Here is a 19,214-nt window from a genome sequence, read left to right on the forward strand (position 1 = left end):
CCAACGATAGAGACAATGTTGTGATGAAAATGTGATTCCACGGTCCGTTTCTTTCACCCGTTTCTCCTTTGTTTTCCTCCAAGGTACAAAGACATCCGCTTGGAAGAAGAATTTGACAACCTCTTTTATACAGACCATTGATGAACGATGCTACAAGCCCCAATTTCCCTAGTGACTTTAACTTTTACGATAGCCCAACACTTTAGAGACTGTAACTTTATGGACAATGGAACAACTTTTGCTCGTTATTTATAGCAAAAGCACCGAAAGACATCAGACAACATGTACATCAAGACAAGACATCAGACAAGACTTCAATCGGCAAATGCATATTAAACTCACATAGTTTACGACTGCATGTATAATAATTGCTTCTTATCTTCACCTCTACAACCTTCAGGTAATGACACACATAGTCGATAGGGAATATAGATACAGATATCAGCACTCACATATCCCCCCATTCATGTATCATCAACTAAATGTGCTCCCCCATTTGTTGCAACCAAAAGCCGAAAAGAGCTCGGTAAAGTTTGACAGCCCATCCACAGACCCGTAATACGGGATAAGAAGGAATTCAAATGTATACTTCGCAATACCTCGAAGCTTGATTTAAAACACGTACGGCACGATGATACATGACCCCTCAAACATGGATTTATACACAAATGCTTCTACTATCTCACTAGGTCATACCTTTTTCACACCTGCTCCTCTCCTACCTTTACCCAATCATAAAATTGTATTTACATTATGACATATATTTTTCTTTTTGAACTGTTTTAGGAAGTGGCAGTTATTGATGACTGCCAAAGGGTGGACTGTCAAAGTCGGAAAAATATCATGCTACACGTTGCCATATATTCACCTCCTGCGCTTGCCCGCTGCACGTGCACATTCTCTCCCGTGCGTGCGCATATTCTCAGCTGCGTGACGGCGCCTCCACGGCCGTGTGCATTGGCGCGTGGTATGCGCACTTACGGTAGAGTTTGTGTGCGTCTAGCGGGCGACTCAATCGTTACATAGTAAATCCAAATAGTATGTTTTATAGATAATGTTCCCCTTAATAATAACTGTAAGTTTGTTTATTGTGACTGGTCCCTGGACAGAGGAATTCCTCTTTGCATGATATGAAGGGTCAGATAGGATTTGAGCAGTGGTGTTTGGTACCTAACTAAAGAACATTTTATTAGAAACAATCCGGTGCTGGTTAGGTAAAGATTAATCACTCCTGCATATAGTTATGTCTATTAGTAGTTTCTGGACATTTACTCATTGTCCATGTGTTGGAAATCCTGAGTTTCCCTCCCACCTGAGCAGTCTGGGGTAGTCACAGCCCACCTGTTCAAACAAACCTATGATCTTTTGTTGTAATATGAAGACAGATTCCTGTGTCCAATGAACAATGAGATTATAGGTCCCTTTGTAGTGTACTGTATGCAGTGTATATAAGGACAGCCAGCCTGGCCAGCTCATTCTCTCTCTCTCCACACAACGGTTTTCATCTTGACTAACTTGGAGCTGGTACCAGAAGCTGCGCAGCGATCATTCCCCAGTGTGTGTAAGTTATTCTCTGTAACCAACTTGTTCCCTGTTTGTATTTGCCATATTCTCTCTCTCTCTCTGTTATTGTATAAGATTGTGACGCTATTGTATATTTATGTGTAGTTACTCTGCTTAGATACTGATGTTAGCCTGTAGTGTATGAACTGTTAACTGTTTTCTTTTTAACTTTTACATAGCTAGATATTGTTAGTAAAGGTTTTGGAACCTTAGCAAGGTATTGTGTGTTTATTACATTGCTGAGAGTATTCAGAGCGTCTCAATCGCTCAAGAGGCTTTCATACAATAGAGGTTAATTAGCATTGCATTGTGCTTACATTACAAAACCAAGGTTTACAGTATAGGCTCAGCCTTTCATTGAGTTGTATACAAGGTTTACTGAGTGTCATCCCGTGAGCGTCTGCGCCGCTCGTGTTCTCCTCGTGGTCACGAGCGTACGCTACGCTAGTAGCGTAGTATTACGGTAGTCGGCCGCCTATAGCGTGCTCGACACCACGCGTTAAGTTGTGAGCGAGCGTGTCGCATGTGCGTCTCGACCACGGCTAAGCGTCTGCTACGCTAAGTGCGTACCCTTACGGTACCCCATACGCCAATTGCGTACTTAGTCTCTGACCCATTTTATAGTGAATGAAATAAGATAAATAGTTAGCTTTATCAACTATATAGCAGTACGGTACAGTAGGCCACTGCTCTACCTACCTCTGTGTCATCAAGTATACTATCCATCCATACCTGTGGTGCATTTCAGTTTTGCACAGTTTGCTGACCACCAGTATAACTATATATATATATATATATATATATATATATATATATATATATAGCAGTACGGTACAGTAGTCCACTGCTCTACCTACCTCTGTGTCGTCAAGTATACTATCCATCCATACCTGTGGTGCATTTCAGTTTTGCACAGTTTGCTGACCACCAGTATATACTATATAGCAGTACGGTACAGAAGGCCACTGCTCTACCTACCTCTGTGTCGTCAAATATACTATCCATCCATACCTGTGGTGCATTTCAGTTTTGCACAGTTTGCTGACCACCAGTATATACTATATAGCAGTACGGTACAGAAGGCTACTGCTCTACCTACCTCTGTGTCGTCAAGTATACTATCCATCCATACCTGTGGTGCATTTCAGTTTTGCACAGTTTGCTGACCACCAGTATATAATATATAGCAGTACGGTACAGTAGGCCACTGCTCTACCTACCTCTGTGTCGTCAAGTATACTATCCATACATACCTGTGGTGCATTTCAGTTGTGCGCATTATATATAGTAGCAGGCTATTGCTATTGATATATTACTGGCATATACAGTAATTCCACACATTAAAAAATGAAGAACAAAAATGTGGAGGGTAAAATAGGGAAAGATCAAGATCTACTTCCACCTCGTGCTGAAGCTGCTGCCACTAGTCATGGCCGAGACGATGAAATGCCATCAACGTCGTCTGCCAAGGCTGATGCCCAATGTCATAGTAGAGAGCATGTAAAATCCAAAAAAATTAAGCTCAGTAAAATGACCCAAAAATCTAAATCAAAATCATCTGAGGAGAAGCGTAAACTTGCCAATGTGCCATTTACGACACGGAGTGGCAAGGAACGGCTGAGGCCCTGGCCTATGTTCAAGGTTAGTGGTTCAGCTTCACCTGAGGATGGAAGCACTCATCCTCCTGCTAGAAAACTTAAAAGAGTTAAGATGGCAAAAGCACAGCAAAGAACTGTGCGTTCTTCTAAATCACAAATCCCCATGGAGAGTCCAATTGTGTCGGTTGCGATGCCTGACCTTCCCAACACTGGACATGAAGAGGTTGCGCCTTCCACCATTTGCATGCCCCCTGCAAGTGCTGGAAGGAGCACCCGCAGTCCAGTTCCTGATAGTCAAATTGAAGATGTCACTGTTTTAAGTACACCAGTATGAGTATATGGGTGTTGCTGGCGCTGGGGAGGAAATTGACAAGGAGGATTCTGATGGTGAGGTGGTTTGTTTAAGTCAGGCACCCGGAGAGACACCTGTTGTCCGTGGGACGAATATGGCCATTGACATGCCTGGTCAAAATACAAAAAAAAATCACCTCTTCGGTGTGGAATTATTTCAACAGAAATGCGGACAACTGGTGTCAAGCCGTGTGTTGCCTTTGTCAAGCTGTAATAAGTAGGGGTAAGGACGTTAACCACCTAGGAACATCCTCCCTTATACGTCACCTGGACCGCATTCATCAGAAGTCAGTGACAAGTTCAAAAACTTTGGATGACAGCGGAAGCAGTCCACTGACCACTAAATTCCTTCCTCTTGTAACCAAGCTCCTGCAAACCACACCACCAACTCCCTCAGTGTCAATTTCCTCCTTACACTGGAAAGCTAATAGTCCTGCAGGCCATGTCACTGTCAAGTCTGACGAGTCCTCTCCTGCCTGGGATTCCTCCGATGCATCCTTGATTGTAACGCCTACAGCTGCTGGCGCTGCTATTGTTGCTGCTGGGAGTCGATCGTTATCCCAGAGGGGAAGTCGGAAGACCACTTGTACTACTTCCAGTAAGCAACTGACTGTCCAACAGTCCTTTGCGAGGAAGATGAATTATCACAGCAGTCATCCTGCTGCAAAGCGGATATCTCAGGCCTTGGCAGCCTGGGTGGTGAGAAACGTGTTTCCGGTATCCACCGTTAATTCACAAGGAACTAGAGACTTGATTGAGGTACTGTGTCCCCGGTACAAAATACCATCTAGGTTCCATTTCTCTAGGCAGGCGATACCGAAAATGTACACAGACGTCAGAAAAAAGTCACCAGTGTCCTAAAAAATGCAGTTGTACCCAATGTCCACTTAACCACGGACATGTGGACAAGTGGAGCAGGGCAGACTCAGGACTATATGACTGTGACAGCCCACTGGGAGATGTATTGCCTCCCACAGCGAGAACAGCAGCGGCGGCATCAGTAGCAGCATCTCGCAAACGCCAACTCGTTCCTAGGCAGGCTACGCTTTGTATCACCGCTTTCCATAAGAGGCACACAGCTGACAACCTCTTACGGAAACTGAGGAACATCATCGCAGAATGGCTTACCCCAATTGGACTCTCCTGGGGATTTGTGACATCGGACAAAGCCACCAATATTGTGCGTGCATTACATCTGGGCAAATTCCAGCACGTCCCATGTTTTGCACATACATTGAATTTGGTGGTACAGAATTATTTTAAAAAAGACAGGGGCGTGCAAGAGATGCTGTCGGTGGCCCGTAGATTTGCGGGCCACTTTCGGCATTCAGCCATCGCATGCTGAAGACTTGAGCACCAGCAAACAGTCCTGAACCTGCCCTGCCATCATCTGAAGCAAGAGGTGGTAACGAGGTGGAATTCAACCCTCTATATGCTTCAGAGGATGGAGCAGCAGCAAAAGGCCATTTAAGCATAAACATCTGCCTACGATATAGGCAAAGGAGGGGGAATGCACCTGACTCAAGCGCAGTGGAGAATGATTTCAACGTTGTGCAAGGTTCTGCAACCCTTTGCACTTGCCACACGTGAAGTCAGTTCAGACACTGCCAGCCTGAGTCAGGTCATTCCCCTCATCAGGCTTTTGCAGAAGAAGCTGGAGACATTGAAGGAGGAGCTAAAACAGAGCGATTCCGCTAGGCATGTGGGACTTGTGGATGGAGCCCTTAATTCGCTTTAACAGGATTCACGGGTGGTCAATCTGTTGAAATCAGAGCACTACATTTTGGCCACCGTGCTCGATCCTAGATTTAAAACCTACGTTGTATCTCTCTTTCCGGCAGACACAAGTCTGCAGAGGTTCAAAGACCTGCTGGTGAGAAAATTGTCAAGTCAAGCGGAACGTGACCCATCAACAGCTCCTCCTTCGCAACTGGGGCTGCGAGGAAAAGGCTAAGAATTCCGAGCCCACCCGCTGGCGGTGATGCAGGGCAGTCTGGAGCGAGTGCTGACATCTGGTCCGGACTGAAGGACCTGCCAACGATTACTGACATGTCGTCTACTGTCACTGCATATGATTCTGTCACCATTGAAAGAATGGTGGAGGATTATATGAGTGACCGCATCCAAGTAGGCACGTCAGACAGTCCGTACGTATACTGGCAGGAAAAAGAGGCAATTTGGATGCCCTTGCAGAAACTGGCTTTATTTTACCTAAGTTGCCCCCCATCCAGTGTGTACTCCGAAAGAGTGTTTAGTGCAGCCGCTCAACTTGTCAGCAATCAGCGTACGAGGTTACATCCAGAAAATGTGGAGAAGATGATGTTCATCAAAATGAATTATAATCAATTCCTCCGTGGAGACATTCACCAGCAATTGCCTCCAGAAAGTACACAGGGACCTGAGATGGTGGATTCCAGTGGGCACGAATTAATAATCTGTGAGGAGGGGGATGTACACAGTGAAAGGGGTGAGGAATCGGACGATGAGGAGGAGGTGGACATCTTGCCTCTGTAGAGCCAGTTTGTGCAAGGAGAGATTGATTGCTTCTTTTTTGGTGGGGGCCCAAACCAACCAGTCATTTCAGTCACAGTTGTGTGGCAGACCCTGTCGCTGAAATGATGGGTTTGTTAAAGTGTGCATGTCCTGTTTATACAACATAAGGGTGGGTGGGAGGGCCCAAGGACAATTCCATCTTGCACCTCTTTTTTCTTTCATTTTTCTTTGCACCATGTGCTGTTTGGGGACTATTTTTTTGAAGTGCCATCCTGTCTGACACTGCAGTGCCACTCCTAGATGGGCCAGGTGTTTGTGTCGGCCACTTGGGTCGCTTAGCTTAGTCACACAGCTACCTCATTGCGCCTCTTTTTTTCTTTGCACCATGTGCTGTTTGGGGACTATTTTTTTGAAGTGCCATCCTGTCTGACACTGCAGTGCCACTCCTAGATGGGCCAGGTGTTTGTGTCGGCCACTTGGGTCGCTTAGCTTAGCCATCCAGCGACCTTGGTGCACCTCTTTTTTACTTTGCATCATGTGCTGTTTGGGGACTATTTTTGAAGTCTGCCATCCTGTCTGACACTGCAGTGCCACTCCTAGATGGGCCAGGTGTTTGTGTCGGCCACTTGGGTCGCTTAGCTTAGTCATCCAGCGACCTCGGTGCAAATTTTAGGACTAAAAATAATATTGTGAGGTATTCAGAATAGACTGAAAATGAGTGGAAATTATGGTTATTGAGGTTAATAATACTATGGGATCAAAATGACCCCCAAATTCTATGATTTAAGCTGTTTTTGAGGGTTTTTAGTAAAAAAAACACCCGAATCCAAATCACACCCGAATCAGACAAAAAAATTTCAGGGAGGTTTTGCCAAAACGCGTCCGAATTCAAAACACGGCCGCGTAACCGAATCCAAAACCAAAACACAAAACCCGAAACATTTCCGGTGCACATCACTAAAGGACACTAATAATGTGTGGCATATGTGTAAGGGACATTATGTGTATCATTATGTGTATAAGGGCATTAACAATGTGTGGCATATGTGTAAGGGAAATTATGTGTATAAGGGCATTAATAAGGGTTGGCATAATGTGTAAAACACATTATGTTTATAAGGACATTAATAATGTGTGTCATATGTGTAAAGGCCATTACTGTGTGGTATTATGTGTATAAATGCATTACTAATGTGTGGCATTATGTGTATAAGGAGCTCTACTGTGTGGTGTATCATATAGAAATGGCAGTACTGTGTGGCCTAATGTGACTAAAAAGCAATATGGTATAGTGTCATGTGAATATGGAGCAATTCAGTATGATGTTATGTGAATGAGGGGCCCTACTGTGAGTAGTAACGTATTTAAGGTAAAGTGGTACTACTGTGTGATGTAATATGAATAAGGGACACTATCGCATTATAAATTGTGAATAAAGTTGCACTACTGTGAGGCATAATTTGAATTGAGGGTACTATTGTGTGGCCATGCCCCTTGCCAGCAAATACACATACCTTTTTGGGCTGTGTGCCGAATGTGCACACTGCTCTTATTTAAATTACAAGGGGTAGGAAAAAAAAAAGGACTGCTATGGGTGTGGGGTGATGGTGATGGGTACAGGGTCAGAGACGGAACCAGCGGTGGTGCTAGGGGGCACCAGCCAAAATCTTGCCTAGGGCATCATATTGGTTAGGGCCGGCTCTGATCAAAGTCACAAAATGTTGTTACTTTGTTTACAATATTCTTTTTCACTTTAAAAGTGCTTGAGTGTTGTCCCTTTTCTCTATACAGTATATGGATAATGATGCAATTCACCCCAGCCCACCTAGTGGCCACCTGCATCTCCCCTCCGAGAGGTGGTGATGGTGGGATTTTCAGGTTAGCGGGCGCTAGGTCTAAAGTTTTGCCTAGGGTGCACAGAGACCTTGCACCTGCCCTGCGAACACTACGCAGCAGGTACCATGTGGCCCTCACACCCCACCAGAAGATGCCAGAACAGGGCATGGGAATCCTGGCCAGCGAATCCTACAGCTGGACTGGGTAGAGCGGTCACACACTCTCACCGCACAGTCACTGCATGTGAGAGGCTCCTGTCACTCTAAGACTGCGCCCACACCGTCTACAGCTCGCTGCCTTATTTAGACCAGACGGCTCACATCCCTGCCGAGCACTAAGCAGCAGATCCTTGGGGCCCCTCTGATCCTTGGGGCCCTGTACAGGTTTCCCCTTTGACTCCCCCTGTCGTCGGCCCTGGGGACAATAATCAAAACTGACAGACCTGCAATCTTTGAAGCTTATTCTGTCACTTAGATCTAGAGCCAAGCAACAGGACTGGCACATACTGTACGAGGCCACCTTAGTATAAAGGTGCTATTAATAACATTCCCAAATTATGTTTCCCATACTTTTAGGGCCGGATTAAGCCTTGGGGGAGCCCGGGGCATTTAAGACAGGGGGGCCCCAATGGAAGGTGGGGGATGTATATTAAATTGTGCATACCTCACAACATAACACATTCCTGGAGGGACAAAATGTTCTCTACCTGGACTTCCCTCTTAATATGATTGGTGTTACCTGTGTTGAACTATTTAATTTATAAGAAAGGTATTTCAACACAGGTGATTGCAATCATAAATTAAGAGGGAAGTCCAGGTATAGAGCATTTTGTCCCTCCTGGAATGGGTCATGGTGGGAGGTATGGATTGTGTGTATATTAAATTTAAACCAATGGTGTATATTAGTTTTAACTTATTGTTTAACAATGTCTAGGTACTGTTTATAGCTCCACCTAATTGAAAGACAACTATTTTATAAACTTTTCTTATAGTGGAACAAAGACAACTTAACCTTAAAATACACATAGCAAAATAAAATAATTTATCTTGTCACATGCAAGAATAGCAGCAGCCTCTGTACTACTTACACACTGGGACCGGACTCAGGAGGACTCTCTGTGTAGGTCTCTATTTCTAGACCCAAATAGTTTAGTTGCATAGCAGTTTATACAGGACTCAAACACCCAGGCATTAAGGAGAAGCTGGGATACCTGTGTCACTTACAGCTCTCTCCACCCTCCTATCTCTCCTCTAGTCAGAAAGCTCTGTTGGTAGCTCAGGACACATGATATTCCTGTGTCTCTGCCTGCACTGCACACTCTCCTGATCACATTCTGGCTGCTGGTTCTGCTGCTGCTTAAGAGGGAAAGCTAGTGATGTCAGTGTGCTCTGGCCAGGGAACCCCTGACAAAGGGGGGCCCAGGGTACAGTATGCCCTGTGACACTTTGCTGCACAGCTGACTGCAAGTGATTGTTCTCTGTAAACAGACACTTTTAAGCACAAACTAGCCACAGTTGTCCCATTCCTGCTACTGAACGACTAGAAACTTTTTGAAACCACACCTTTAAGCTTCAAGACTAGTCCGGAGAGGAGATGCAGATGACCACACTTGGGGCCGTGGTCTTCAAGTTGGGCACCCAGAGTGGGCAGAGCTAAAATGTTGCAAATCGTGCCAAATTAGTGGTGTGCGTGAATGCCCGTGTTTTGGTTTTGGTTCTAATTTCAACCTCGTGTTTTGGTTTTACAAATCAACCCTCAAGTGTTTTGGTTCCAATTCAGATCTCGATTTAGGTTTAATGCCGAGTAATAAAAAATAATTATTGATAAAAATCTTAAAGAAAAACAGATACAATCATTCGAACTTTGAACTGCAGGAAGATCCAAACCGAACTCGGTGTTTGAAAAATGTCAGGAGCTGATTGATTGGTATTTTATCTCTCTCCACTTTATCACTCTCCAATACTTAGTACATCTGTCCCTTTATCTTCTTAGCATGTGCGGGTGCTACCATGGGACACGTTACAGATGTGCCCCCACTACAGTGTTTCTGCGTACAACTGCGTTTATGTAGCGGGACCGCGATGCGTACGCAGCGCGGCATGCTGCCTCATATGCATCGCTAGCCCGCTCCCATAGACTTCAATGGACCCGTTATATGGTGATTCATGTTCTGCGTTGAGCCACGATGTAAATGGACACATCTGTCTCATTTATTAGTTAGATCACAAAGACCAGCTCCTGCAGAGGTTCAGAACAGCAGAGATAGGGATACAGTCCATCCCTGGGTACTCCAGATCACTAATGGCCCTGTTTGGTCACTTGGACTGTCGCTGCAGTTATTACTTCAATGAGGGCCTGATTCAGAGATTTACGCAAATGCATTCGCAGCTGCAAATCTGTACGCATTGGCTGAGCGAACACATGCAACTGTCATAGGCAAACGCAGGGGGGGTTTCCGGTTGTCCGGAAACCCCCCTCCTCTTGGCAAGTGACCCAAATTATGAAAACAATAGCAATGGTATATAATACGATAACTAGAGCTACCACCACATAATGCAGTTTAAGGGACAGAGCAGAGCTGCTGCACATGCCCAGTGGTAGCATCTTCTTCTACCAAGTTTGCCCCTCTAGAAATCCTGCATTTGCCACTGCAACTGTCACTGCCATCTGAATTTGTATTGAGACGTCCACCGGTAGCTTTGTAAGACCCAGTGGTTTGCATACAAAGTTGTTTATTGAAGTTCTCTGTGGCCCTATTGTTGCGTGGACACCGAAAGTAAGACGCAGCTCTGTACAGGACCATAATTGCAACCTTAAACACATCCCCAAAATGATCATCTGCCTGTTGTCTACCACTCTATGTTACCTCCACCAAATGCTCCCTGCCTGTCACTCACTTTGCGAATAACTCCTCACTGCAATCGTCGTCACAAGACCGTCGCGGCACATATGCGCAGTGCGACATAGATGCAATAGTCACAAAATTGAAAAAAAAATTCAATTTTATTCTTTCAGGTAGAGACTTTTATTCAGAAACTTCTGTACATGGTTGGAGTAAAAATTGTGCTGGTAGAACAGAAAGTACCGACTTCAGTGGCAAACGGAGGATTTGTAGAGGGGGGTTTCCAAATACAGGCCACAATACCCCACTCTGCGAACATTGGAGCAAGTACATGAATCTGGGGGAATGGTAGAAGATCCCAGTAACGACCCTGGACATTAATGTAAACATTGGTCTTTTTATACACTGGATGGGATACAGTATTAATATTTAACACTATAGATGGTCTATAGCAGGGGTGGCCAAACAGTCGATCGCGATCCGCCGCCCATCCACACAAGGCGAGGAGAGAACCACGCGCGCCTTTCCTGCCTGCCGTCCTGCCCCTCAGTCTGGGGTCTAGCAGTGACGGCGGAGTGTATAGCTCAAATCAGGTGCCGGTTCGTTAGCCAATCAGAGCTCACGGACCGCCAGACCAGACTGAGAGGCAGGGCAGCAGGCAGGAGAGGCAGGCGCTGCACTCTCCACACACAGCAAAACTGCGAGCAGCACTATGTGGTCATATCTGGCACTGTGGGCACATGGCACTGTGGGGGCATATCTGTATCTGGCACTGTGGGGTCATACGTGGCACTGTGGGGGCATATCTAGCACTGTGGGCACATGGCACTGTGGGGGCATATCTGTATCTGGCACTGTGGGGTCATACGTGGCACTGTGGGGGCATATCTAGCACTGTGGGCACATGGCACTGTGGGGGAATATCTGTATCTGGCACTGTGGGGTCATACGTGGCACTGTGGGGGCATATCTAGCACTGTGTGGGCAAATGTGTATCTGGCACTGTGGGGGCAAATGTGTATCTGGCACTGTGGGGGCATATGTGTTTGAGGTTTTTACCTGTGGGGGCCAATGTGTTATTTCATGCGAGACAGTCATTACACTCTGTGCAGAAAGGCTACGTCCCTTTTTTTGTTATACCATGCCCACTTTTTTGTTATGCCACGCCCCTATTATTTCACCTAGGTAGATCACAAAAGCTTTTCAGCTTTCAAAGTAGATCACCAACTCCAAAAGTCTGGCCACCCCTGGTCTATAGTAAAGGCTGTATCAAACATTTGAATCATATAAATAAGTGGTCAGGAAAAGATTAAACATCCCATAACAAATACACAAACATAATACAACCAGTACTGCACTTACTAAGCACACATTCTCCCACATCATGGTAAGGCTCCTGTCTCTTGTTGCTGGTAGCTACTCTCTAGTCCAGTGTACTGATTGAAGACTCAGATCCACACACACAGCAAACTTGGCCTATGACCGTGTTTGCCTATGACCTGAACCCCCACAATTCAAACAAATGCATGAGTACTGTAAATCCAGATCATCTTCACAGCACATCATCTTTAACATAAAACAACGATTGCACTGTCACTCTGTACTGGCTTTATTGCTACTGTATTGCCTTGTTTTTTACAAACTGTTACACTTGTTTCTAAGCACATCAGAGGAGCTTATTTGCTATCTGTATCACTGACGTAGTGCATTGTAACTTTACTTGCCCAATTGAGTGTGTTCTTACAGCTTAGCACAGTTGCTGGTGCATACTGTACAGGACATATTGCCATATTCATATTGCAGTACTTAGATAGTAGGAAGAAGTGATTTCTTTTATCTATATCGTGTTTCCGCTTGGTTTTAGATCCACACTCTTCTTTTAATTTGGCAGTTTTCAGGAAAAGTACAGCGTATTTCAGATCCTTTTTATATAGAGTTTTTCGTGAATTATGTGGAGAAGATTTTAACATCACGTGTGCCTTCACGTTTACAGATCATCCAACTGCACATCAATATGTTGATACATTAAAGGAGCAGCAGTTGGCTTCCCGATAGACAGGATCCTGGCAGCTGATATTCTGACGCTGGGATCCCAAAGGTGGAGGCAATCCCGGCGTCTAGATAGAGAACCCGCGTGGGATACCGGCATCACAATACCGATCCCGATCGTCTTGACAGCAGGATGCACTGGTATCCTGCCGTGTGTGTGGGAGGAGGGGGGTTAGGTCTAGGCAGGAGAAGGGAAGTTAGGGTTTGTTGCAGTTCCGGGAAGGTTAGGGTTAGGAACCGGGGAGTTAGGGTTCGGTTTAAGCTAGTGATGTGCACCGGACATTTTTCGGGTTTTGTGTTTTGGTTTTGGATTCGGTTCCGTGGCCGTGTTTTGGATTCGGACGCGTTTTTTGTCGGATTCGGGTGTGTTTTGGATTCGGGTGGTTTTTACAAAAAACCCTCAAAAACAGCTTAAATCATAGAATTTGGGGGTCATTTTGATCCCATAGTATTATTAACCTCAATAACCATAATTTCCACTCATTTCCAGTCTATTCTGAACACCTCACACCTCACAATATTATTTTTAGTCCTAAAATTTGCACCAAGGTCGCTGGATGACTAAGCTAAGCGACACAAGTGGCCGACGCAAACACCTGGCCCATCTAGGAGTGGCACTGCAGTGTCAGACAGGATGGCACTTAAAAAAATAGTCCCTAAACAGCACATGCAGCACACATATGGATAGTATACTTGACGACACAGAGGTAGAGCAATGGACTACTGTACCGTACTGCTATATATTATATACTGGTGGTCAGCAAAATTATACACTGTCCTCCTACTATATATACTGCACAAAACTTAAATGCACCACAGGTATGGATGAATAGTATACTTGACGACACAGAGGTAGGTAGAGCAGTAGACTACTGTTCCGTACTGCTATATATTGTATACTGGTGGTCAGCAAAATTCTGCACTGTCCTCCTACTATACATATACTGCGCAAAAATTTAATGCACCTCAGGTATGGATGGATGGTATACTTGATGACACAGAGGTAGGAAGAGCAGTGGACTACTGTACCGTACTGCTATATATTATATACTGGTGGTCAGCAAAATTATGCACCGTCCTACTACAATATATATACTGTGCAAAACTTAAATGCACCACAGGTATGGATGGATAGTATACTTGACGACACAAAGGTAGGTAGAGCAGTGGACTACTGTACCGTACTGCTATATATTATATACTGGTGGTCAGCAAAATTATGCACTGTCCTACTACTATATATATACTGTGTAAAACTTAAATGCACCACAGGTATGGATGGATAGTATACTTGACAACACAGAGGTAGGTAGAGCAGTGGAATACTGTACCGTACTGCTATATATTATATACTGGTGGTCAGCAAAAATATGCACTGTCCTCCTACTATATATATATATATATATATACTGCGCAAAACTTAAATGCACCACAGGTATGGATGGATAGTATACTTGATGACACAGAGGTAGGTAGAGCAGTGGACTACTGTACCGTACTGCTATATATTATATACTGGTGGTCAGCAAAATGATGCACTGTCCTCCTATATATATACTGCGCACAACTTAAATGCACCACAGGTATGGATGGATAGTATACTTGACAACACAGAGGTAGGTTGAGCAGTAGACTACTGTACCGTACTGCTATATATTATATACTGTTGGTCAGCAAAATTATGCACTGTCCTCCTACTATATATATACTGCGCAAAAATTAAATGCACCTCAGGTATGGATGGACAGTATAGTTGATGACACAGAGGTAGGTAGAGCAGTGGACTACTGTACCATACTGTTATATATTATATACTGGTGGTCAGCAAAATTATGCACTGTCCTACTACTACATATATATATATACTGTGCAAAACTTAAATGCACCACAGGTATGGATGGATAGTATACTTGACGACACAAAGGTAGGTAGAGCAGTGGCCTACTGTACCGTACTGTTATATATTATATACTGGTGGTCAGCAAAAATATGCACTGTCCTCCTACTATATATATACTGCGCAAAACTTAAATGCACCACAGGTATGGATGGATAGTATACTTGATGACACAGAGGTAGGTAGAGCAGTGGACTACTGAACCGTACTGCTATATATTATATACAGGTGGTCAGCAAAATGATGCACTGTCCTCCTATATATCTACTGCGCACAACTTAAATGCACCACAGGTATGGCTGGATAGTATACTTGACAACACAGAGGTAGGTTGAGCAGTGGACTACAGTACCGTAATGCTATATATTATATAATGGTGGTCAGCAAAATTATGCACTGTCCTCCTACTATATATATACTGCGCACATCTAAAATGCACCACAGGTATGGGTGGATAGTATACTTGACGACACAGAGGTAGAGCAATGAACTACTGTACCGTACTGCTATATATTATATACTGGTGGTCAGCAAAATTATGCACTGTCCTCCTACTATATATATATACTGCGCAAAACTTAAATGCACCACAGGTATGGATGGATAGTATACTTGACGACACAGAGGTAGGTAGAGCAGTGGACTACTGTACTGTACTGATATAATACTGGTGGTCATTGGTCAGCAAAATTCTGCACTGTCCTCCTACTATATATATACTGCGCAAAACTTAAATGCACCACAGGTTTGGGGGGATAGTATACTTGACGACACAGAGGTAGAGCAATGGACTACTGTACCGTACTGCTATATATTATATACTGGTGGTCAGCAAAATTATGCACTGTCCTACTACTATATATATACTGTGCAAAACTTAAATGCACCACAGGTATGGATGGATAGTATACTTGACGACACAGAGGTAGGTAGAGCAGTGGACTACTGTTCCGTACTGCTATATATTATATACTGGTGGTCAGCAAAATGCTGCACTGTCCTCCTACTATACATATACTGCGCAAAAATTGAATGCACCTCAGGTATGGATGGATGGTATACTTGATGACACAGAGGTAGGAAGAGCAGTGGACTACTGTACAGTACTGCTATATATTATATACTGGTGGTCAGCAAAATTATGCACCGTCCTACTACAATATATATACTGTGCAAAACTTAAATGCACCACAGGTATGGATGGATAGTATACTTGACAACACAAAGGTAGGTAGAGCAGTGGACTACTGTACCGTACTGCTATATATTATATACTGGTGGTCAGCAAAATTATGCACTGTCCTACTACTATATATATACTGCGCAAAACTTAAATGCACCACAGGTATGGATGGATAGTATACTTGATGACACAGAGGTAGGTAGAGCAGTGGACTACTGAACCGTACTGCTATATATTATATACAGGTGGTCAGCAAAATGATGCACTGTCCTCCTATATATCTACTGCGCACAACTTAAATGCACCACAGGTATGGCTGGATAGTATACTTGACAACACAGAGGTAGGTTGAGCAGTGGACTACTGTACCGTAATGCTATATATTATATAATGGTGGTCAGCAAAATTATGCACTGTCCTCCTACTATATATATACTGCGCACATCTAAAATGCACCACAGGTATGGGTGGATAGTATACTTGATGACACAGAGGTAGAGCAATCAACTACTGTACCGTACTGCTATATATTATATACTGGTGGTCAGCAAAATTATGCACTGTCCTCCTACTATATATATATACTGCGCAAAACTTAAATGCACCACAGGTATGGATGGATAGTATACTTGACGACACAGAGGTAGGTAGAGCAGTGGACTACTGTACTGTACTGATATAATACTGGTGGTCATTGGTCAGCAAAATTCTGCACTGTCCTCCTACTATATATATACTGCGCAAAACTTAAATGCACCACAGGTTTGGGGGGATAGTATACTTGACGACACAGAGGTAGAGCAATGGACTACTGTACCGTACTGCTATATATTATATACTGGTGGTCAGCAAAATTATGCACTGTCCTACTACTATATATATACTGTGCAAAACTTAAATGCACCACAGGTATGGATGGATAGTATACTTGACGACACAGAGGTAGGTAGAGCAGTGGACTACTGTTCCGTACTGCTATATATTATATACTGGTGGTCAGCAAAATTCTGCACTGTCCTCCTACTATACATATACTGCGCAAAAATTTAATGCACCTCAGGTATGGATGGATGGTATACTTGATGACACAGAGGTAGGAAGAGCAGTGGACTACTGTACCGTACTGCTATATATTATATACTGGTGGTCAGCAAAATTATGCACCGTCCTACTACAATATATATACTGTGCAAAACTTAAATGCACCACAGGTATGGATGGATAGTATACTTGACAACACAAAGGTAGGTAGAGCAGTGGACTACTGTACCGTACTGCTATATATTATATACTGGTGGTCAGCAAAATTATGCACTGTCCTACTACTATATATATACTGTGTAAAACTTAAATGCACCACAGGTATGGATGGATAGTATACTTGACAACACAGAGGTAGGTAGAGCAGTGGAATACTGTACCGTACTGCTATATATTATATACTGGTGGTCAGCAAAAATATGCACTGTCCTCCTACTATATGTATACTGCGCAAAACTTAAATGCACCACAGGTATGGATGGATAGTATACTTGATTACACAGAGGTAGGTAGAGCAGTGGACTACTGTACCGTACTGCTATATATTATATACTGGTGGTCAGCAAAATGATGCACTGTCCTCCTATATATATACTGCGCACAACTTAAATGCACCACAGGTATGGATGGATAGTATACTTGACAACACAGAGGTAGGTTGAGCAGTAGACTACTGTACCGTACTGCTATATATTATATACTGTTGGTCAGCAAAATTATGCACTGTCCTCCTACTATATATATACTGCGCAAAAATTAAATGCACCTCAGGTATGGATGGACAGTATAGTTGATGACACAGAGGTAGGTAGAGCAGTGGACTACTGTGCCATACTGTTATATATTATATACTGGTGGTCAGCAAAATTATGCACTGTCCTCCTACTATATGTATACTGCGCAAAACTTAAATGCACCACAGGTATGGATGGATAGTATACTTGATGACACAGAGGTAGGTAGAGCAGTGGACTACTGTACCGTACTGCTATATATTATATACTGGTGGTCAGCAAAATGATGCACTGTCCTCCTATATATATACTGCGCACAACTTAAATGCACCACAGGTATGGATGGATAGTATACTTGACAACACAGAGGTAGGTTGAGCAGTAGACTACTGTACCGTACTGCTATATATTATATACTGTTGGTCAGCAAAATTATGCACTGTCCTCCTACTATATATATACTGCGCAAAAATTAAATGCACCTCAGGTATGGATGGACAGTATAGTTGATGACACAGAGGTAGGTAGAGCAGTGGACTACTGTACCATACTGTTATATATTATATACTGGTGGTCAGCAAAATTATGCACTGTCCTACTACTATATATATATATATATATATACTGTGCAAAACTTAAATGCACCACAGGTATGGATGGATAGTATACTTGACGACACAAAGGTAGGTAGAGCAGTGGCCTACTGTACCGTACTGTTATATATTATATACTGGTGGTCAGCAAAAATATGCACTGTCCTCCTACTATATATATACTGCGCAAAACTTAAATGCACCACAGGTATGGATGGATAGTATACTTGATGACACAGAGCTAGGTAGAGCAGTGGACTACTGAACCGTACTGCTATATATTATATACAGGTGGTCAGCAAAATGATGCACTGTCCTCCTATATATATACTGCGCACAACTTAAATGCACCACAGGTATGGCTGGATAGTATACTTGACAACACAGAGGTAGGTTGAGCAGTGGACTACTGTACCGTAATGCTATATATTATATAATGGTGGTCAGCAAAATTATGCACTGTCCTCCTACTATATATATACTGCGCACATCTAAAATGCACCACAGGTATGGGTGGATAGTATACTTGATGACACAGAGGTAGAGCAATGAACTACTGTACCGTACTGCTATATATTATATACTGGTGGTCAGCAAAATTATGCACTGTCCTCCTACTATATATATATACTGCGCAAAACTTAAATGCACCACAGGTATGGATGGATAGTATACTTGACGACACAGAGGTAGGTAGAGCAGTGGACTACTGTACTGTACTGATATAATACTGGTGGTCATTGGTCAGCAAAATTCTGCACTGTCCTCCTACTATATATATACTGCGCAAAACTTAAATGCACCACAGGTATGGGTGGATAGTATACTTGACGACACAGAGGTAGAGCAATGGACTACTGTACCGTACTGCTATATATTATATACTGGTGGTCAGCAAAATTATGCACTGTCCTACTACTATATATATATACTGTGCAAAACTTAAATGCACCACAGGTATGGATGGATAGTATACTTGACGACACAGAGGTAGGTAGAGCAGTGGACTACTGTACCATACTGCTATATATTAT

The sequence above is a fragment of the Pseudophryne corroboree genome, chromosome 1 (genome assembly GCF_028390025.1).
Source record: "Pseudophryne corroboree isolate aPseCor3 chromosome 1, aPseCor3.hap2, whole genome shotgun sequence".
In the NCBI taxonomy this organism is placed as follows: Eukaryota; Metazoa; Chordata; class Amphibia; order Anura; family Myobatrachidae; genus Pseudophryne; species Pseudophryne corroboree.